At 47.4% G+C, this 24,058-nt stretch overlaps 1 protein-coding gene across 4 annotated transcripts in view; it reads right to left on the bottom strand.

Moving 5' to 3' along the window:
* Positions 1–24,058, bottom strand: part of LOC138858256 (uncharacterized) — a 93,593-nt gene that overhangs the window by 6,620 nt on the left and 62,915 nt on the right. For 2 of the 4 annotated variants that reach the window (XR_011397442.1, XR_011397444.1), the window contains exon 1: positions 18,276–18,541. The exons of 1 other annotated variant lie outside the window; for it this stretch is intronic. The gene's annotated coding sequence lies outside the window, so the exon portion shown is untranslated. Of the gene's footprint in view, positions 1–14,214; positions 14,546–18,275; positions 18,542–24,058 lie in introns of those variants that run through there. One more of the 4 variants, XR_011397443.1, reaches the window with a different exon arrangement.

Genomic DNA, 24,058 nt, shown 5'->3' with positions numbered 1-24,058 from the left:
ATATAGAATAATATAAAAAAAAGATCACTTGAAAAAACTGAAAATAATGAATTAATCCTGTATTTCCTCGTAAAATAAATTAATTCATGAATATTAATTCATGAAAATTTAAATTGATTAAATTATTATTGTATGAGACTTGTGTATCACTTTTAGTAAAGAATGATTATTTAAATTATAATTCACTCCGTTTTCCAGCAACTTAATATGTGTATGTACTGTTAGCGTCAAAAGAAAGTGTACACCTTTTTCTCATACATTTCAGTCTTTATCTCAGTATAAAATTATATAAAAATTTTCAAATAAATTATCATTTATGATGATTAAATATTGTTCTTACAAAAAATTAACAGCAATCGAAAAAAAAATCCATAAATACAAAAACGTTATGGTAATAGACCTCGCATATTTATTTTCCGCAAAATAATATACCATTATCCATAATTCTTTCTTTGTAATTTATTCATTCTAATGTTATTTAGTATCCTTGTGTAGATAGAATTTTATTTGCGTTTGGAAATTTGCCAAGAGCACATCAATTTGACAATGAGAGAGATAAGAGAGACGGAAAATCTTTACGCGAAATTGTTTCGATAATTGGAAGAAGCCATATCCCAGTGAAAAAAATTATTGATAAGCAAAAAAAAAGTTTGGAGAATTAGAAGATCGGACACGTTCGGGTAGGCCAAAGCGGCTCAGTGATACAGAAATGCGATCAGTTGTGAGAGGTAAAGATAGATCCAACTGTCAGTGCCGTAAAAATGTCTGAGGAAATGTCCAGAACATCCGAACTGAACGTAAGTGCCAGCACGATCAGGCGAGCGTTGTATGCCAATGGTCTCTATGCCCGGGTACCGGGGAAAAAACCACACATCTCTATACAGAACCAAAAGCTATGATTGCAATTTGCTGAAAAATATAAAAATAAGGACAAATCGTTCTGGAATAACGTAATTTTTTCTGACGAAAGCAAATTCGAAGTTTTCAGGAAGAAAAAAAGTACTAAAGGTTGGAGAAACAAAAATCAAGAGTTTGAACAGAAAAATACTACATCCACTGTGTAGCATGGTGGTGGTTTGGGGGTACATGGCGGCAAGTGGAGTGTAAAGGCTGGTGTTTATTGATAGCACAATGAACTAAATAGATTATCTAAACATTTTAAAAGAAAATTGAAAAATTGGGTGATAAAATTAGAGCGGTTGACAACTTTTTTTTTTGTACAAAATGAATTTGAAAATTAATAATAAGTTTCTTATTTCAGTTACCATAAACCTATAATCTCAATGATAAAAATTCCTGAATAACCTACATGTATTGTAAGATTATAAAAATATTTTAAACACAATTCACTTTTAATTTTTAATAAAAGTTGATCAAAAAATCGTATGCAATATTTGACCGCGTCAGTCTCAGAGTGCCTCACGTATGCTTTTTTGTTTTTTTTGTAAGTAAATACTAAGCTTGTCACTCACTATAAAATTTCGTTCACATATGAAGTATTCACAAAGTATGCGGAAAATGTTTGCATACTTTTAAGCATATGTTCAGAAGAAATCAATTGAAGATTCAAAAATAATAATATATAATATACCATTTTTTTAATGACAAATAGAGATATGGAATTTAATAAAAATTTAATTAGTAAAAAATAAACTAATGAGTATTCGTAGTCATATTATTAGTAACATAATTAATAAGTTGCATAGTTTTTATCGCGGGCTTTGAGCGCGGCGACTGAATCAAGAAATTCAGTAACGAAAATAAACCGAACACGCATAATGTTTGCATATCAGTCTACATGCAAGATATATATGTAAATATGTACATGAATTGATTCAGGCGAAATGTCTATGAATGTACATACATATATACATAAGTATGCATACCAGGTAAAAAAAAGTTCCCGCCCACTGGGTACAATATCTTTTGAACTAAAATAAAAGTTTGACCAATTGACCATTAAAGAAATTTTTTTTTTGTGCAATTAAATCATATCTTTTCGCTTAAAAAAATGTACTTTTTTTCAAATTATTCAATAAACCAAAGCCACAGAGTTCATTTTCATTTTTAAAACAATTAACTTATAGTGCTATTAGCATGCACATCTGATATTCTGAAATGAACTTCAAAAACGCATATATTTTATTAATATTTTTATTGAATCACATACCACGGATTGGATTAGAGACTTTTTCTACCTAGTGTATGCACATACTTTTTATTATTATCACAAATGCAGGCGAAATTCGATGATCAAACTCTTAATATCGTTAATTTTGTTCACATTTTTGAATGAATAACCCTAATGTGGGGCTATTTGGCGCAATTTTATACAAGTTTTTGAAGTGAAATCATACAGGTTAGAAAGCTGGGCGACCCTATACTGCAAGTTTTATGAGATATAAATATGTCCCCGATAGCACATGCCACTATTCATTATTCTGGAATTTTTAAGGGTGTTAGGTTTATGAAAGCGACAGCTGATATTTTCTCCTCCATTTATAAACTTAGAGGAAGTCGCAGGCCCTTCACTCCTGGCACAACCGATTACGTCTCAACAGGTTTCGGCGTCACCTAAAACCAAATACTTGCACATTAGGAGTGCTTCATATTTGGAAGCAAACTCCATCAGCCCCTTCGCAGTTCCCACTTCAAACGTTTTGTTTCCAAGACCCAACCCGCTTAGCTCCCAGGTGATGATCTTTACAGCCGCAACATGGCTCACCGCACCATCCCCAACAGCAACAGCGCCTTTGACAAGTTCCCGATTGCTAACCTTGCTCACATTGGTCTTACCCGTGTTGGAAATAACGCTCGTTTTCTTCACGCCCGCATTAACACGCATAACACCCACTTTCACCCTCCTTCTCACCCTTATCTTCACCACCCTTAGCAATACTCAACTTGCTTTCAGCCCCCTTACTAACTACACCCTTGCCAGCATCAACCACAATCTTAGTTACACCCAAGTTATCCACAGGATTAACGACCACTTCTTAGCAGGCCTTGTAATTGCCTACTACGAAATCTACCTGCAACCTAAAACCAAACACTGCCCTAAGCAAGCGTTGAAATCCTAATGAAATGTCAAAGCCTACTAACGCGAATAAAAACTAACATTACTACCTACTAATACACTATCACGTGAACACCAAAAACACTTGTTTCAACTACAAAACCTACCTGCACTTAGCAGGCGCTGCAATCACAACGTAATGGCACAGCTTACTAATGCTAATAACAACTAATACAAGCTAGAGTGCTCGGACATACAATCAAACAAACACCAGTAACACTTGTTTTATCTAAAAACCTACTCGATAAAATTCACAAACACTCGTAAATACATACATATACTCACATATATATATGTCAAAGCCTACTACGGCAATTTTACGTGTGTATCCGAAAAACCACTTCTCACTACAAACCCATATGCACATACATATATACTCTCAAATTATTTTCATAAACACTACACAATTCACATATACTAACACGACTGACATCTGCTTGCTGCGAATGCCTACGAATGAATCGGAGGTAGATAAGGACAACTTTCGTTGTTGATTTACGTGATTACCTGCTGGCGACGGCCTTACCTCACGGTGTTCCAAAACACAACGTATCAATACAATGCGTTGATAAGCGCCCCAAACAACACGAGCTATTTGCAAGTATTTATTTACATACCAGTGACAGTGTGTCTGAGTCCACACTACCATCTTGGTATAATTCGAGGCCGACCTAAAACCTCTTCCGTTTTCGGGTACAGAACCCAGTTGCTTTTTGCAACTTTATTTTAGAACTGAAAAAACAGTTAGGCTGAATTTTCAGTTCTTCCACCACCAGCCACCACGAATCTCCCCAAAGGGGCCATAACCCAATGAGCAGATTGGACCGAAATCCAAGGGCTTTCTGCTGCCCGCAGTACCAGAAAGTCTCCGGTAAGACCGCGTAGCCGAAACTACTGCCAGTTGAGCTACCCATTACTCAAATGACTGGTGACATTTGTCGCTTGAACTTCAAATGTCTTTTTATTCGCTTTTTCATTTAAGTGTTTATAATATCAGTTCAAGCTGAGTATTATAGCACTATTCCTAACATACTATGCTGATATTACTGAGCAAGGTACGTAATAACAGTCATAGTGCATTTGGCTTTTAGTCGCCTTTTACGACAGGCATGCCTTACCGCGGGTAAATTCTTACCCCTAACCGCAGGGGTTGTAGATAGGGACAACTTGCGTTGTAGATTTACGTGAGTACCTGCCGGCGACGGCCTTACCTCACGGTGCTCAAGAGCACGGCGTATCAAATCCTGCGTTTGATAAGCGCCCCAAACAATACAAGCTTTTTGCGGCCCCCCCAAAGGGCCAAAACCCAATGAGCAGATTGAACAGAAGTCCAAGAGTTTTCTGCTCCCCGTGGTACCGGAAAGTCTCCGGTCAGACTGCGTAGCCTAATATACTGCCAGTTGGGCTAACTCATTACTCAAATGACTGGTGACATTTGTTGCTTGAAATTCAAATGTCTTTTTATTCGCTTTTTCGTTTAAAGTGTTTATAATATCAGTTCAAGCTGAGTATTATAGCACTATTCCTAAACATACTATGCTGATATTCCTGAGCAAGGTACATAATAACAGCTATAGTGCATATTGGCTTTTAGTCGCCTCTTACGACAGGCATGCCTTGCCGTGGGCATATTCTAACCCCTGACCGCAGGGGTAGGTAGATAGGGGCAATGTCCGGTGTGTTTAACGTGAGTACCTGCCGTCGACGGCCTTACCTTACGGTGCTCAAAAGCAAGGCGTTTCAATACAATGCGTTGATCAGCGCCCCGAAAATGCCAGGCATTTTTCAGTACCGATTGGTAGTGTGGAATGGACACTCTACACACCTTGGTGGGTTTCGAGGGCTATCTAACACCTCTGCCGTACTTTGGGTCCGGCACCCGGTTGCAGTGCAACTCCACACTGAGTGATCAAAACACTCTTCCCGCATTTGGGCATCAACCACAACCACCACAATACTCCCCGAAGGGCCAGTCCGCATGAGCAGGTTGGAGCGAACTCCAAGGGCTCCCCGTGGTACCAGAATTAAGTATCCGGTCAGACCTCGTAGCCGAAGCTACTACCAGTTGAGCTTCCATACTGCTCTGTACTGGTGACCAGGGATTAAATCCCTACCCCTCATCTATCACCCAAGAAAAACTAACCCATATATTCAGCTGATGCCTAAACAATTCACGCGCAAACTTATCAAACGACCCTAACTGTTCGGTATTTGGACTAGTGAAGATCACACCGCTGACGTCTAATCGTCCATTAGTCCAACTAATCCCCATTCCCTCAAGGTTCCTAATGCCCGAGTACATCGGGCAGTGCGCAATAACATGCGCCCAATCTTCAACACGCGCCCCACACATACACCCCAGCGTGTCAGAAAGGCGCCTCTGATGCAGAAATGCGTTCAGAGGACCATGTCCCGTAAGCAGAAAACCCAGGCTCAGACAGAATCGGAAGTCTGGGTTTTCTTCTACAAACCTAACGTCCCGGATGTACTCATAGGTCACCCTACCGTTAGGGCTATTGTCCCAACGGTCTTGCCACCTTATCTTAACCCTGTCCTCTAGAAGTCTCTTGCTTCCTAGATATCCTTCCCTCTCCACGTCAAAGTCGGAAATCAGATTATTCTGAAGCAAGGACACACCCAAGCCTCTTCTTAACCTGAATGCGACAGCACGCTGTATAACAATCAGGTCAAGAGGTGGCACACCTAGCAATACCTGTATCGCATCAGTTGAGACGGTGCGACATACTGGCAAACAGGCTAGCATCATACAGCGCTGCGCGGAGAGTAGTTTCTGCCGACCCAAGACCGTCGTGGCTAATTCCCACCATACATCAGCTCCATAAGTGGCAGAGGCCACAAATAAGCCACGATATATGGTACGAACGCACGACGTCCGAGGCCCCAATCACTCCGTAAAACGCGCCTGACCTTGCCGACAATCGCCAGCAGTCTCTCTATCACGCCCACCAAGTGTGGAGTGAAACACATCCTTTCCCTCATGGTCAACCCCAAGTATTTGACTTGCGTCACGTACTTGATGCTGACCCGATTAACACGGACAATTGGTGGGCGAGCCGGCGACAATCTGCCCTTAAGCAGCATTGTAACCGTTTTGTCCATTGATATGTCCACACCTACACCCCAACTGTGGACAATTTCTAAGAATCGTCCTCCCGCTCGCTCTATTTCGGACCTTGAGTGACCTTCAACTAAAAGAAGAAGGTCGTCCGCGTACGCACAACACTTGGATACTGGTTCAAGTTGTCCTAGCAGAGAGTCCATCATAAGGTTCCAAATATATGGACCACAGATGAATCCCTTCGGGCTGCCCCGAGCCACCCCAATCTCAACACTTCCATTCATTCCTACGATTGAGGCTTTTCTGTCCGAAAAGTAGCTGCGCCAGAGAGTAACTTCCGGGCAGCCGAGCTCCTCCAATCGTTCAATCACCCTATCCCAGATTAGGTAGTCAAATGCTCCCTTGAAGTCAACAAATATGCCAAGGACATATTCGTTGACGTTCTCCCTAACGGCACTCTGGACATACATCCAGGCATCCTCTACACTGCGTCCTTTCGTGAAACCATACTGCCTATCCGACCACATATCCCGCGTTAGATCCTGAAGTCGTTCCACCATAACTCTCTCCAGTACTTTTCCAAGCACTGGAAGGAGACTGATGCCCCGATAAGAACGAGGATCACTCCTGATCTTATCAGGGGACTTCAGGAGAGGAGCGACCCTAGCCCTTTTCTACTCCCTTGAAAAATATCCCTCCCACACGCACTTATTGTAAATGGCCTCCAAGTATTCCGGAATGAACTTCCACTTGCTTTTACACATCTCTCCGTTCAAACCATCAAAACCTGGGAATAGTTTACACCTGACCAGGCCAAAGGCGTATCCCAGCTCCCCTTCATCTAGTGGAGGAACAGGTACCTCATACGTTTGAGATACCTGAGCCTCCGCCCTAGGAAAGAACGCTCCTAGCAGAACCCCCGCACAGTTTCTCCACGTTGATAACACAGTATCACCAACGCGGAGAGAGGTGATATCCTCCCTCTTACGACCCCTACAGATCTTGTAGACCTGACCCCATGGGTCGTTCCTATTCTCCCCTACAAAAGTCCTCCATTCCTCTTCCTTGGTTTTGACTAGCATTTGTTTGTAATCCCTCATCACACAACTAAATTCATACCTAATCTGGGACAGCCCATCAGAGTTTGACTGTCTAGCGCGTTGAAACTTTCGTCTCAATCGCCAGACAGCTCTCCTCTTCATCGTTAGCTCTTTCGTCCACCACTTAAGTTTTCTCACTCTGAAGCTTTCGAACTTTCCGAGAACACTGTTGTTCACTTCCCATACTACATCGTATAGCCGAGAAATTTGCTCGTCCACCCCAAAGTCTTCAAACTCACTAAGCGGTATTTCTAATACCGCTTCCTTGAGAGATCGTCCATATTGGTTCCAGTCGATACCAGAGGTACGCCATCGCCGCAATGGACTCTCATACGCCGAGGGAGGAGATTTAGGAGTAACCATAATTTGAATCAAGTTATGGTCACTCAATCCCCACCCTCCCCTAATCTCCCACCTAACATTAAAGGTCCTATTTGCTGCCTCATTGATGAAGGACACATCGATGTCGCTCACACCCCCAGGCCCATCAAACGTATACCATTCGCTTGGTTCGTTTAATATGTGAAGACTATTTGCCTCCACCCATTCGCTTAATACCTCGCCTCTAGTGTGGCTTTGATATCCTGACGAATGTCGGGATACCTTACAAAACCACATAGAGGACGAGGCATTCGCATCCATTCCTAGGATAAGCGAGCTACTACTGGCAAGTAGCAGTAGCTTATCCATGTACAGCAGGTAAGGCTCTAGAGGTTCGCTGTATTTGCAATAAACACTAGCGACTACCAATCTACCGAACTCCCCCTCTATGGATACACAAACACCCAGCTGTGACGAATCCAGAACTACGCAGTCGTAGCTCGGATTATTCACAACTATTGCGGCATTTCTCCTAAGGTCTGTGAAGACCCTAAAACCTCCAGGGAGACCCCGAACCACACCATTAGTGGGGTAGGGCTCCTGGAGTAATGCGATGCCGCACCCACCCTCTAGCATACAACCCCCTAACTCGCACATTACGGCATAACAACCCTGACAATTTAGCTGTAAAATCGTCCCCATTAATGTCTAGAAAGGGCACGCTCTACTATGCCACACTAGACTGGACAAGCAGCTGACATCATAAGATGCCCAGCTGGTCTACCCTTAAATGCACAGTTGCGACAATGTGGTGCATTGACGCAACTAGCAGCTCTGTGGCCTTCCTGACCACACCTACGGCAGACACCGGACTTGGCCTTACATTGCGCCACTCGATGGTCAAAGCCCATGCACCGAAAACAGCCGGCAACAGGGCTATCTGGTCGCACTCGGAAGGAAAACCACTTAATGTAGCACCTTCCCGCTTCTAGGAGGGCGGACAACTCTACCTCCCCGAATTTTGCGTTAGTCGCCAGTTTCTCCCTCTCTAAAACGGAGGGAGTGCGGATGACCGCCCCACCACCCTTTATCGGCCTAACATCATGGATCCTTACGCCGGGTGAAGGACCCACCTCCTTAACCACCTTTTTGATTACTTCCTTAGAGGAAGTTGCAGGCTCCTGACCACAACTGACCAGGTCTCCACCGGCTCCGGCGACATCGGAGCTATTGCCTTCAGCACGGGTGCCGGAGGGGCAGGCGCCGAAGTCGCGGGAGCCACCGTTGGTCTGTTCACTCGCGGCCCCCACAACCTCCCTTAAGGGCATCCACCTGCCCGCGAAGATGCGCGTTCTCCGCGATTATCGTCATCAGGAGTGCCTCGTACTTCGAGGCAAGCTCCATTAGACCCTTCATATCGGAATTCTCTATGATCTTCCCCCCGAAAACCATGGCGCTAACCTCAGCTGTTACAGCTTTCATAGCTGCAACATGGGTGATAGCGCCACCCCCAACAACACCCCCCTTATTTGTATTAAACTCCCCTTTCATACCTTTCCTCTTTTCTCCTTCGCGCTTTTTGCCTCCTCCTGCCTCCCTGGCTGCTCCGGCTACGGGTTTCGAGGCTCCCGTCTCGCTGGCGCTCTCGCACAACCTCCCCAACGGTAGAGTGCCCAGGCGGGCCTTTCTGCGCGATGGGGGCTTCTCCACTTCCTCTTCGCCCGCCGATGATCGCTCTCGGCGGGTGCCTTCACTCCTCGCCTTCGTGATGGAGACATTCTTCTCCGACCCACCGGTACGCTCGCGAGCGCATACCTGCACCACACAATCACGAAAAAAAAATCGCGATTCGACAAAAATTTGTAATCGGCACTCACGAACGCGTACCTGCACTACAACAATGTTGTCAGTGGCCTTCAGGTTTCTTGCGGTACACACTAAACCGGTGCCCGAACTGTTTGTGGACAATAAGGTCACTGTCCTTTGTTCTACACACACAAAACTTCACACCAGGCAATAACAATGCCTATTGTTTGTAAGCACACACCAGGCAAAAAACACTGTCTATTGTTTGTAAGCAATTTTTTAAAAGTGCCTAAATTGTCACTGACCTTCGCACCAGGCAATAACACTGCCTATTGTTTGTATTGTCACTGTACACGTGCACCACGTATTCTATTTTTATTTTTAACTGTTTACAGATATTTCACTAAGTGTAACTAAATCGTTTCAACTATGCGCGAACACGTCCGTACACTTCGAATGTCTACAACTGAGTGGTAGATAGGGACAACGTCCGGTGTGTTTAACGTGAGTACCTGCCGTCGACGGCCTTACCTCACGGTGCTCAAAAGCACGGCGTATCAGTACAATGCGTTGATCAGCGCCCCGAAAATGCCAGGCATTTTTCAGTACCGACTGGTAGTGTGGAATGGACACACTACACACCTAGGTGGGGTTTGAGGCCTATCTAACACCTCTGCCGTACTTTGGGTCCGGCACCCGGTTGCAGTGCAACTCCACATTGAGTGATCAAAACACTCTTCCCGCATTTGGGCATCAACCACAACCACCACGATACTCCCCGAAGGGCCAGTCCGCATGAGCAGGTTGGGGCGAACTCCAAGGGCCCCTGCTCCCCGTGGTACCAGAATTAAGTCTCCGGTCAGACCTCGTAGCCGAAGCTACTACCAGTTGAGCTTCCATACTGCTCTGTACTGGTGACCAGGGATTAAATCCCTACCCCTCATCTATCACCCAAGAAAAACTAACCCATATATTCAGCTGATTGTCTCCGCCGCCTAAACAATTCACGCGCAAACCTATCAAACGACCCCAACTGTTCGGTATTTGGACTAGTGGAGATCACACCGCTGACGTCTAATCGTCCATTAGTCCAACTAATCCCCATTCCCTCAAGGTTCCTAATGTCCGAGTACATCGGGCAGTGCGCAATAACATGAGCCCAATCTTCAACACGCGTCCCACACATACACTCCGGCGTGTCAGAAAGGCGCCTCTGATGCAGAAATGCGTTCAGAGGACCATGTCCCGTAAGCAGAAAACCCAGGCTCAGACAGAATCGGAAGTCTGGGTTTTCTTCTACAAACCTAACGTCCCGGATGTACTCATAGGTCACCCTACCGTTAGGACTATTGTCCCAACGGACTTGCCACCTTATCTTAACCCTGTCCTCTAGAAGTCTCTTGCTTCCTAGATATCCTTCCCTCTCCACGTCAAGGTCGGAAATCAGATTATTCTGAAGCAAGGACACACCCAAGCCTCTTCTTAACCTGAATGTGACAGCACGCTGTATAACAATCAGGTCAAGAGGTGGCACACCTAGCAATACCTGCATCGCATCAGTTGAGACGGTGCGACACACTGGCAAACAGGCTAGCATCATACAGCGCTGAGCGGAGAGTAGTTTTTGGCGACCCAAGACCGTCGTGGCTGATTCCCACCATATAGCAGCTCCACAAGTGGCACAGGCCACAAATAAGCCACGATATATGGTACGAACCGCACGACGTCCGAGGCCCCAATCGCACCGTAAAACGCGCCTGACCTTGCCGACAATCGCCAGCAGTCTTTCTTTTACGCTCACCAAGTGTGGAGTGAAACACATCCTATACCTCATGGTCAACCCCAAGTATTTGACTTGCGTCACGTACTTGATGCTGACCCCATTTACACGGACAATCGGTGGTCTAGCCGGCGACAATCTGCCCTTAAGCAGCATTGTAACCGTTTTGTCCATTGATATGTCCACACCAACACCTACACCCCAACTGTGGACAATTTCTATTAATCGGCCTCCCGCTCGCTCTATTTCGGACCTTGAGTGACCTTCGAATAAAAGAAGAAGGTCGTCCGAGCTCCTCCAATCGTTCAATCACCCTATCCCAGATTAGGTAGTCAAATGCTCCCTTAAAGTCAACAAATATGCCAAGGACATATTCGTTGACGTTCTCCCTAACGGCACTCTGGACATACATCCAGGCATCCTATACACTGCGTCCTTTCCTGAAACCATACTTCCTATCCGACCACATATCCCGCGTTAGATCCTGAAGTCGTTCCACCATAACTCTCTCCAGTACTTTTCCAAGCACTGGAAGGAGACTGATGCCCCGATAAGAACGAGGATCACTCCTGATCTTATTAGGGGACTTCAGGAGAGGAACGACCCTAGCCTTTTTCCACTGCCGTGGAAAATATCCCTCCCACACGCACTTATTGTAAATGGCCTCCAAGTATTCCGGAATGAACTTCCACATGCTTTTACACATCTCTCCGTTCAAACCATCAAAACCTGGGGATCGTTTACACCTGACCAGGCCAAAGGCGTATCCCAGCTCCCCATCATCTAGTGGAGGAACAGGTACCTCATACGTTTGAGGTACCTGAGCCTCCGCACAGTCTCTCCACGTTGATAATACAGTATCACCAACGCGGAGAGAGGTGATATCCTCCCTCTTAGGACCCCTACAGATCTTGTAGACCTGACCCCATGGGTCGTTCCTATTCTCCCCTACAAAAGTCCTCCATTCCTCTTCCTTGGTTTTGACTAGCATTTGTTTGTAATCCCTCATCACACAACTAAATTCATACCTAATCTGGGACAGCCCATCAGAGTTTGACTGTCTAGCGCGTTGAAACTTTCGTCTCAATCGCCAGACAGCTCTCCTCTTCATCGTTAGCTCTTTCGTCCACCACTTAAGTTTTCTCACTCTGAAGCTTTCGAACTTTCCGAGAACACTGTTGTTCACTTCCCATACTACATCGTATAGCCGAGAAATTTGCTCGTCCACCCCAAAGTATTCAAACTCACTAAGCGGTATTTCTAATACCGCTTCCCTGACAGATCGTCCATATTGGTTCCAGTCGATACCAGAGGTACGCCATCGCCGCAATGGACTCTCATACGCCGAGGGAGGAGATTTATGAGTAACCATAATTTGAATCAAGTTATGGTCACTCAATCCCCAACCTTCCCTAATCTCCCACCTAACATTACAGGTCCTATTTGCTGCCTCATTGATGAAGGACACATCGATGTCGCTCACACCCCCAGGCCCATCAAACGTATACCACTCGCTTGGTTCGTTTAATATGTGAAGACTATTTGCCTCCACCCATTCGCTTAATACCTCGCCTCTAGTGTGGCTTTGATATCCTGACGAATGTCGGGATACCTTACAAAACCACATAGAGGACGAGGCATTCGCATCCATTCCTAGGATAAGCGAGCTACTACTGGCAAGTTACAGTAGCTTATCCATGTACAGCAGGTAAGGCTCTAGAGGTTCGCTGTATTTGCAATAAACACTAGCGACTACCAATCTACCGAACTCCCCCTCTATGGATACACAAACACCCAGCTGTGACGAATCCAGAACTACGCAGTCGTAGCTCGGATTATTCACAACTATTGCGGCATTTCTCCTAAGGTCTGTGAAGACCCTAAATCCTCCAGGGAGACCCCGAACCACACCATTAGTGGCGTAGGGCTCCTGGAGTAATGCGATGCCGTACCCACCCTCTAGCATACAACTCCCTAACTCGCACATTACGGCATAACAACCCTGACAATTTAGCTGTAAAATCGTCTCCATTAATGTCTAGAAAGGCCACGCTCTACTATGCCACAGTAGACTGGACAAGCAGCTGACATCATAAGATGCCCAGCTGGTCTACCCTTAAATGCACCCTGACCACACCTACGGAAGACATCGGACTTGGCCTTACATTGCCCCACTCGATGGTCAAAGCCCATGCACCGAAAACAGCCGGCAACAGGGCTGTCTGGTCGCACTCGGAAGGAAAACCACTTAATGTAGCACCTTCCCGCTTCTAAAAGGGCGGATATTACTCCTCCGAACCCTCCAGAACGACGTTAGTTTTACCATCTGGCGCCACCTTCCAGGGGCGACTGACCAACCTAACGTCGGATTTCTTTGCCTCAGGACTTATATTCGTACTTAACAGTTCTTCCATGAATTCCTCATGGGAGATCTCGGTGTGTACTCCTTGCACCACAACCCTTGGCCCCAACTTCCGGTTGACACTGACGTCCAACCCTACCTCCCCGAATTTTGCGTTAGTCGCCAGTTTCTCCCTCTCTAAAACGGAGGGAGTGCGGATGACCGCCCCACCACCCTTTATTGGCCTAACATCATGGATCCTTACGCCGAGTGAAGGACCCACCTCCGTGACCACCTGTTTGATTATTCCCTTAGAGGAAGTTGCAGGCCCCTTACTCCTGACCACAACTGACCAGGTCTCCACCAGCTTCGGCGATATCGGCGCTATTGCCTTCAGCACGGGTGCCGGAGGGGCAGGCGCCGAAGTCGCGGGAGCCACCGTTGGTCTGTTCACTCGCGGTTCCCCACAACTTCCCTTAAGGGCATCCACCTGCCCGCGAAGATGCGCGTTCTCCGCTATTATCGTCATCAGGAGTGCCTCGTACTTCGAGACAAGCTCCATTAGACCCTTCATATCGGAATTCTACATGATCTTCCCCCCGAAAACCAAGGCGCTAACCTTAGCTGTTACAGCTCTCATAGCTGCAACATGGGTGATAGCGCCACCCCCAACAACACCCCCCTTATTTGTATTCAACTCCCCTTTCATACCTTTCCTCTTTTCCTTCCTCCTGCCTCGCTCTCGGCGGGTGCCTTTGCTCCTCGCCTTCGTGGTGGAGACATTTTTCTCCTACAATCGCGATCACGTACCTACTACACAAGTACGTAACTCGCGATCCGACAAAGTTTGAAATCGGCACTCACGAACGCGTACCTGCACTACAACAATGTTGTCAGTGGCCTTCAGGTTTCTTGCGGTACACACTAAACCGGTGCCCGAACTGTTTGTGGACAATAAGGTCACTGTCCTTTGTTCTACACACACAAAACTTCACACCAGGCAATAACAATGCCTATTGTTTGTAAGCACACACCAGGCAAAAAACACTGCCTATTGTTTGTAAGCAATTTTTTAAAAGTGCCTAAATTGTCACTGATCTTCGCACCAGGCAATAACACTGCTTATTGTTTGTATTGTCACTGTACACTTGCACCACAATTTTTAAAAGCAATTACTCGCGGTAATGCTTTATTTGTCTCTGGCCTTCGCTTTAACGCGCGCCAGGCAATTGTATTCTATTTTTATTTTTAACTGTTTACAGATATTTCACTAAGTGTAACTAAATCGTTTCAACTATGCGCGAACACGTCCGTACACTTCGAATGTCTACAACTGAGTGGTAGATAGGGACAACGTCCGGTGTGTCTAACGTGAGTACCTGCCGTCGACGGCCTTACCTCACGGCCAACACCTCTGCCGTACTTTGGGTCCGGTGCAACTCCACATTGAGTGATCAAAACACTCTTCCCGCATTTGGGCATCAACCACAACCACCACGATACTCTCCGAAGGGCCAGTCCGCATGAGCAGGTTGGGGCGAACTCCAAGGGCCCCTGCTCCCCGTGGTACCAGAATTAAGTCTCCGGTCAGACCTCGTAGCCGAAGCTACTACCAGTTGAGCTTCCATACTGCTCTGTACTGGTGACCAGGGATTAAATCCCTACCCCTCATCTATCACCCAAGAAAAACTAACCCATATATTCAGTTGATTGTCTAAACAATTCACGCCTAAACAATTCACGCGCAAACCTATCAAACGACCCTAACTGTTCGGTATTTGGACTAGTGAATTCCAACTAATCCCCATTCCCTCAAGGTTCCTAATGCCCGAGTACATCGGGCAGTGCGCAATAACATGCGCCCAATCTTCAACACGCGCCCCACACATACACCCCGGCGTGTCAGAAAGGCGCCTCTGATGCAGAAATGCGTTCAGAGGACCATGTCCCGTAAGCAGAAAACCCAGGCTCAGACAGAATCGGAAGTCTGGGTTTTCTTCTACAAACCTAACGTCCCGGATGTACTCATAGGTCACCCTACCGGTAGGGCTATTGTCCCAACGGTCTTGCCACCTTATCTTAACCCTGTCCTCTAGAAGTCTCTTGCTTCCTACACTGCGTCCTTTCCTGAAACCATACTGCCTATCCGACCACATATCCCGCGTTAGATCCTGAAGTCGTTCCACCATAACTCTCTCCAGTACTTTTCACAGCACTGAAAGGAGACTGATGCCCCGATAAGAACGAGGATCACTCCTGATCTTATTAGGGGACTTCAGGAGAGGAACGACCCTAGCCCTTTTCCACTCCCGTGGAAAATATCCCTCCCACACGCACTTATTGTAAATGGCCTCCAAGTATTCCGGAATGAACTTCCACATGCTGTTACACATCTCTCCGTTCAAACCATCAAAAACTGGGGATCGTTTACACCTGACCAGGCCAAAGGCGTATCCCAGCTCCCCATCATCTAGTGGAGGAACAGGTACCTCATACGTTTGAGATACCTGAGCCTCCGCCCTAGGAAAGAACGCTCCTAGCAGAACCCCCGCACAGTTTCTCCACGTTGATAACACAGAATCACCAACGCGGAGAGAGGTGATATCCTCCCTCTTACGACCCCTACACATCTTGTAGACCTGACCTCATGGGTCGTTCCTATTCTCTCCTACAAAGCTCCTCCATTCCTCTTCCTTGGGTTTGACTAACATTTGTTTGTAATCCGTCATCACACAACTAAATTCATACCTAATCTGGGACAGCCCATCAGAGTTTGACTGTCTAGCGCGTTGAAACTTTCGTCTCAATCGCCGGACAGTTCTTCTCTTCATCGTTAGCTCTTTCGTCCACCACTTAAGTTTTCTCACTCTGAAGCTTTCGAACTTTCCGAGAACACTGTTGTTCACTTCCCACACTACATCGTATAGCCGAGAAATTTGCTCGTCCACCCCAAAGTCTTCAAACTCACTAAGCGGTATTTCTAATACCGCTTCCTTGAGAGATCGTCCATATTGGTTCCAGTCGATACCAGAGGTACGCCATCGCCGCAATGGACTCTCATACGCCGAGGGAGGAGATTTAGGAGTAACCATAATTTGAATCAAGTTATGGTCACTCAATCCCCACCCTCCCCTAATCTCCCACCTAACATTAAAGGTCCTATTTGCTGCCTCATTGATGAAGGACACATCGATGTCGCTCACACCCCCAGGCCCATCAAACGTATACCACTCGCTTGGTTCGTTTAATATGTGAAGACTATTTGCCTCCACCCATTCGCTTAATACCTCGCCTCTAGTGTGGCTTTGATATCCTGACGAATGTCGGGATACCTTACAAAACCACATAGAGGACGAGGCATTCGCATCCATTCCTAGGATAAGCGAGCTACTACTGGCAAGTAGCAGTAGCTTATCCATGTACAGCAGGTAAGGCTCTAGAGGTTCGCTGTATTTGCAATAAACACTAGCGACTACCAATCTACCGAACTCCCCCTCTATGGATACACAAACACTCAGCTGTGACGAATCCAGAACTACGCAGTCGTAGCTCGGATTATTCACAACTATTGCGGCATTTCTCCTAAGGTCTGTGAAGACCCTAAATCCTCCAGGGAGACCCCGAACCACACCATTAGTGGCGTAGGGCTCCTGGAGTAATGCGATGCCGTACCCACCCTCTAGCATACAACTCCCTAACTCGCACAATACGGCATAACAACCCTGACAATTTAGCTGTAAAATCGTCTCCATTAATGTCTAAAAAGGGCACGCTCTACTATGCCACAGTAGACTGGACAAGCAGCTGACATCATAAGATGCCCAGCTGGTCTACCCTTAAATGCACCCTGACCACACCTACGGCAGACATCGGACTTGGCCTTACATTGCCCCACTCGATGGTCAAAGCCCATGCACCGAAAACAGCCGGCAACAGGGCTGTCTGGTCGCACTCGGAAGGTAAACCACTTAATGTAGCACCTTCCCGCTTCTAAAAGGGCGGATATTACTCCTCCGAACCCTCCAGAACGACGTTAGTTTTACCATCTGGCGCCACCTTCCAGGGGCGACTGACCAACCTAACGTCGGATTTCTTTGCCTCAGGACTTAAATTCGTACTGAACAGTTCTTCCATGAATTCCTCATGGGAGATCTCGGTGTGTACTCCTTGCACCACAACCCTTGGCCCCAACTTCCGGTTGACACTGACGTCCAACCCTACCTCCCCGAATTTTGCGTTAGTCGCCACTTTCTCCCTCTCTAATACGGAGGGAGTGCGGATGACCGCCCCACCACCCATTATCGGCCTAACATCATGGATCCTTACGCCGAGTGAAGGACCCACCTCCTTGACCACCGTTTTGATTACTTTCTTAGAGGAAGTTGCAGGCCCCTTACTCCTGACCACAACTGACCAGGTCTCCACCGGCTTCGGCGACATCGGCGCTATTGCCTTCAGCACGGGTGCCGGAGGGGCTGGCGCCGAAGTCGCGGGAGCCACCATTGGTTTGGTCGGACGCGATCCCCTACAACCTCCTGTAAGGGCATCCACCTGCCCGCGAAGATGAGCGTTCTCCGCAATTATGGTCATCAGGAGTGCCTCGTACTTCGAGGCAAGTTCCATTAGACCCTTCATTTCGGAATTCTCCATGATCTTACCCCCGAAAACCAAGGCGCTAACCTCAGCGGTTACAGCTTGCATAGCTGCAACATGGGTGATAGCGCCACCCCCAACAACACCCCCCTTATTTGTATTCAACTCCCCTTTCATACCTTTCCTCTTTTCCTTTTTGCCTCCTCCTGCCTCATTTTCTGCTCCGGCTACGTGTTTCGCCGCTCCCGTCTCGCTGGCGCTCTCGCATGACCTCCCCAACGGTGGAGTGCTCAGGCGAGCCTTTCTGCGCGGTGGGGGCTTCTCCACTTCCTCTTCGCCTGCCGATGACGCTGCCGTAATCATTACGACTTCCGAGTCATCGCTTTCGGCGGGTGCCTTCGCTCCTCGCCTTCGTGGTGGAGACATTCTTCTCCGAACGTCCGGTACAGTCTACTACACAAGCACGTAAAACTACAAAAGTTTGAAATCGGCACTCGCGAACGCGTACCTGCACTACAACAATGTTGTCAGTGGCCTTCAGTTTATTGCAGTCCACACAAAACCGCTGCCCGAACTGTTTGTGGACAACAGTGACCGCACTGTCCTTTGTTATACACACACAAAACTTCACACCAGGCAATAACACTGCCTATTGTTTGTAAGCACACACCAGGCAAAAACACTGCCTATTGTTTGTAAGCAGTTTTAAACGTGCCTAAATTGTCACTGGCCTTCGCACCAGGCAATAACACAGTCTATTGTTTGTTTTGTCACTGAAAACACTAGCACTGCAATTTTTACAAGCAATTACTCGCGGTAATGCTTTATCTGTCTCTGGCCTTCGATTTAATTCGCGCCAGGCAATTGTATGCTTACTACGATTTCTGTTAATAGAAATATTCACTATATTCAACTGTCACTAAATTGTTTCTTCAATGCGCGAACACGACCGTTCACTTCGAGTGTCTACAACTGAGTGCGGTAGATAGGGACAACTTTCGTTGTAGATTTACATGAGCACCTGCCGGCGACGGCCTTACCTCACGGTGTTCAAAAACACAACGTATCAATACAATGCTTTGATCAGCGCCCCAAACAATACGAGCTTTTTGCAAGTATTTATTTGGATACCAGTGGCAGTGTGTCTGGGTCCACACTACCATCTTGGTGTGATTAGAGGCCGACCTAAAACCTCCTCCGTTTTCGGGTACGGCACCCAGTTACTTGTGTAACTTCTTTTTTCGAACTGAAAATTCAGTTCTTCCAGCATTTAGGTTTAAACCACAGCCACCACGATACTCCCCAAAGGGCCGAACCCAATGAGCAGATTGAACAGAAGTCCAAGGGCTTTCTGCTCCCCGTGGTACCGGAAAGTCTCCGGTTAGACTGCGTAGCCTAAACTACTGCCAGTTGAGCTCCCCATTACTCAAATGACTGGTGACATTTGTCGCTTGAACTTCAAATGTCTTTTTATTCGCTTTTTTCATTCAAAGTGTTTCTAATATCAGTTCAAGCTGAGTATTATAGCACTATCACTCCACATACTATGCAAAGAATATAATAACAGTCATAGTGCATATTGGCTTTTAGTCGCCTTTTACGACAGGCATGCCTTGCCGCGGGCATATTCTATCCTCTGCCCGCAGGGGTATGTAGATAGGGACAACGTCCGGTGTGTTTTACGTGAGTACCTGCCGTCGACGGCCTTACCTCACGGTGCTCAAAAGCACTGCGTATCAATACAATGCGTTGATCAGCGCCCCGAAAATGCCAGGCATTTTTCAGTGCCAATTGGTAGTGCGGAATGGACACACTACACACCTTGGTGGGGTTCGAGGCCTATCTAACACCTCTGCCGTACTTTGGGTCCGGCACCCGGTTGCAGTGCAACTCCACATTGAGTGATCAAAACACTCTTCCCGCATTTGGGCATCAACCACAACCACCACGATACTCCCCGAAGGGCCAGTCCGCATGAGCAGGTTGGAGCGAACTCCAAGGGCCCCTGCTCCCCGTGGTACCAGAATTAAGTCTCCGGTCAGACCTCGTGGCCGAAGCTACTACCAGTTGAGCTTCCATACTGCTCTGTACTGGTGACCAGGGATTAAATCCCTACCCCTTGTCTTTCACCCTTAATCTAACCCCTATTTTCAGCTAATTGTCTCCGCCGCCTGAACAATTCACGCGCAAACCTATCAAACGACCCTAACTGTTCGGTATTTGGACTAGTGAAGATCACACCGCTGACATCTAATCGTCCATTAGTCCAACTAATCCCCATTCCTTCAAGGTTCCTAATGTCCGAGTACATCGGGCAGAGCGCAATAACGTGCGCCCAATCTTCAACACGCGCCCCACACATACACTCTGGCGTGTCAGAAAGGTGCCTCTGATGCAGAAATGCGTTCAGAGGACCATGTCCAGTAAGCAGAAAACCCAGGCTCAGACAGAATCGGAAGTCTGGGTTTTCTTCTACAAACCTAACGTCCCGGATGTACCCATAGGTCACCCTACCGTTAGGGCTATTGTCCCAACGGTCTTGCCACCTTATCTTAACCCTGTCCTCTAAAAGTCTCTTGCTTCCTAGATATCCTTCCCTCTCTACGTCAAGGTCGGAAATCAGGTTATTCTGCAGCAAGGACACACTCAAGCCTCTTCTTAACCTGAATGCAACAGCACGCTGTATGACAATCAGGTCAAGAGGGGGTGCACCTAACAAAACTTGCATCGCATCCGTTGAAACGGTGCGACACACTGGCAAACAATAAGGTTCCAAATATATGGACCACAGATGGATCCCTGCGGGCAGCCCCGAGCCACCCCAATCTCAACACTCCCATTGATTCCTACGATTGAGGCTTTTCTGTCCGAAAAGTAGCTGCGCCAGAGAGTAACTTCCGGGCAGCCGAGCTCCTCCAATCGTTCAATCACCCTATCCCAGATTAGGTAGTCAAAAGCTCCCTTAAAGTCAACAAATATGCCAAGGACATATTCGTTGACGTTCTCCCTAACGGCACTCTGGACATACATCCAAGCATCCTCTACACTGCGTCCTTTCCTGAAACCATACTGCCTATCCGACCACATATCCCGCGTTAGATCCTGAAGTCGTTCCACCATAACTCTCTCCAGTACTTTTCCCAGCACTGGAAGGAGACTGATGCCCCGATAAGAACGAGGATCACTCCTGATCTTATCAGGGGACTTCAGGAGAGGAACGACCCTAGCCGTTTTCCACTCCCGTGGAAAATATCCCTCCCACACGCACTTATTGTAAATGGCCTCCAAGTATTCCGGAATGAACTTCCACATGCTTTTACACATCTCTCCGTTCAAACCATCAAAACCTGGGGATCTTTTACACCTGACCAGGCCAAAGGCGTATCCCAGCTCCCCTTCATTTAGTGGAGGAACAGGTACCTCACACGTTTGAGATACCCGAGCCTCCGCCCTAGGAAAGAACGCTCCTAGCAGAACCCCAGCACAGTCTCTTCACGTTGATAATACAGTATCACCAACGCGGAGAGAGGTGATATCCTCCCTCTTACGAGGATAGCATTTGTTTGTAATCCCTCAAAACACAACTAAATTCATACCTAATCTGGGACAGCCCATCAGAGTTTGACTGTCTAGCGCGTTGAAACTTTCGTCTCAATCGCCGGACAGCTCTCCTCTTCATCGTTAGCTCTTTCGTCCACCACTTAAGTTTTCTCACTCTGAAGCTTTCGAACTTTCCGAGAACACTGTTGTTCACTTCCCACACTACATCGTATAGCCGAGAAATTTGCTCGTCCACCCCAAAGTCTTCAAACTCACTAAGCGGTATTTCTAATACCGCTTCCCTGAGAGATCGTCCATATTGGTTCCAGTCGATACCAGAGGTACGCCATCGCCGCAATGGACTCTCATACGCCGAGGGAGGAGATTTAGGAGTAACCATAATTTGAATCAAGTTATGGTCACTCAATCCCCACCCTCCCCTACTCCCACCTAACATTAAAGGTCCTATTTGCTGCCTCGTTGATGAAGGACACATCGACGTCGCTCACACCTCCAGGCCCATCAAACGTATACCACTCGCTTGGCTCGTTTAATATGTGAAGACTATTTGCCTCCACCCATTCGCTTAATACCTCGCCTCTAGTGTGGCTTTGATATCCTGACGAATGTCGGGATACCTTACTAAACCACATAGAGGACGAGGCATTCGCATCCATTCCTAGGATAAGCGAGCTACTACTGGCAAGTAGCAGTAGCTTATCCATGTACAGCAGGTAAGGCTCTAGAGGTTCGCTGTATTTGCAATAAACACTAGCGACTACCAATCTACCGAACTCCCCCTCTATGGATACACAAACACCCAGCTGTGACGAATCCAGAACTACGCAGTCGTAGCTCGGATTATTCACAACTATTGCGGCATTTCTCCTTAGGTCTGTGAAGACCCTAAATCCTTCAGGGAGACCCCGAACCACACCATTAGTGGCGTAGGGCTCCTGGAGTAATGCGATGCCGCACCCACCCTCTAGCAAACAACCCCCTAACTCGCACATTACGGCATAACAACCCTGACAATTTAGCTGTAAAATCGTCCCCATTAGTGTCTGGAAAGGCCACGCTCTACTATGCCACAGTAGACTGGACAAGCAGCTGACATCATAAGATGCCCAGCTGGTCTACCCTTAAATGCACAGTTGCGACAATGTGGTGCATTGACGCAACTAGCAGCTCTGTGGCCTTCCTGACCACACCTACGGCAGACATCGGACTTGGCCTTACATTGCGCCACTCGATGGTCAAAGCCCATGCACCGAAAACAGCCGGCAACAGGGCTGTCTGGTCGCACTCGGAAGGAAAACCACTTAATGTAGCACCTTCCCGCTTATAAGAGGGCGGACATTACTTCCTCCGAACCCTCCAGAACGACGTTAGTTTTACCATCTGGCGCGACCTTCCAGGGGCGACTGACCAAACTAACGTCGGATTTCTTTGCCTCAGGACTTATATTCGTACTGAACAGTTCTTCCATGAATTCCTCATGGGAGATCTCGGTGTGTACTCCTTGCACCACAACCCTTGGCCCCAACTTCCGGTTGACACTGACGTCCAACCCTACCTCCCCGAATTTTGCGTTAGTCGCCACTTTCTCCCTCTCTAAAACGGAGGGAGTGCGGATGACCGCCCCACCACCCTTTATCGGCCTTACATCATGGATCCTTACGCCGAGTGAAGGACCCACCTCCTTGACCACCTTTTTGATTACTTCCTTAGAGGAAGTTGCAAGCCCCTTACTCCTGACCACAACTGACCAGGTCTCCACCGGCTTCGGCGACATCGGCGCTATTGCCTTCAGCACGGGTGCCGGGGGGGCAGGCGCCGAAGTCGCGAGAGCCACCGTTGGTCTGTTCACTCGCGGTCCCCCACAACCTCCCTTAAGGGCATCCACCTGCCCGCGAAGATGCGCGTTCTCTGCGATTATCGTCATCAGGAGTGCCTCGTACTTCGAGGCAAGTTCCATTAGACCCTTCATTTCGGAATTCTCCATGATCTTACCCCCGAAAACCAAGGCGCTAACCTCAGCGGTTACAGCTTTCATAGCTGCAACATGGGTGATAGCGCCACCCCCAACAACACCCCCCTTATTTGTATTCAACTCCCCTTTCATACCTTTCCTCTTTTCCTTTTTGCCTCCTCCTGCCTCATTTGCTGCTCCGGCTACGTGTTTCGCCGCTCCCGTCTCGCTGACGCTCTCGCATGACCTCCCCAACGGTGGAGTGCCCAGGCGAGCCTTTCTGCGCGGTGGAGGCTTCTCAGGCGATGACGCTGCCGTAATCATATCGGCTTCCGACTCCTCGCTCTCGGCGGGTGCCTTTGCTCCTCGCCTTCGTGGTGGAGACATTTTTCTCCTGCACTCGCGATCGCGTACCTATTCCCCAAGTACGTAACTCGCGATCCGACAAAG

This window comes from Bactrocera oleae, chromosome Y (genome assembly GCF_042242935.1).
Source record: "Bactrocera oleae isolate idBacOlea1 chromosome Y, idBacOlea1, whole genome shotgun sequence".
Classification (NCBI taxonomy): Eukaryota; Metazoa; Arthropoda; class Insecta; order Diptera; family Tephritidae; genus Bactrocera; species Bactrocera oleae.
Note: the sequence above shows the minus strand (reverse complement) of the source record. Positions and strands in the feature narration are given on the sequence as shown.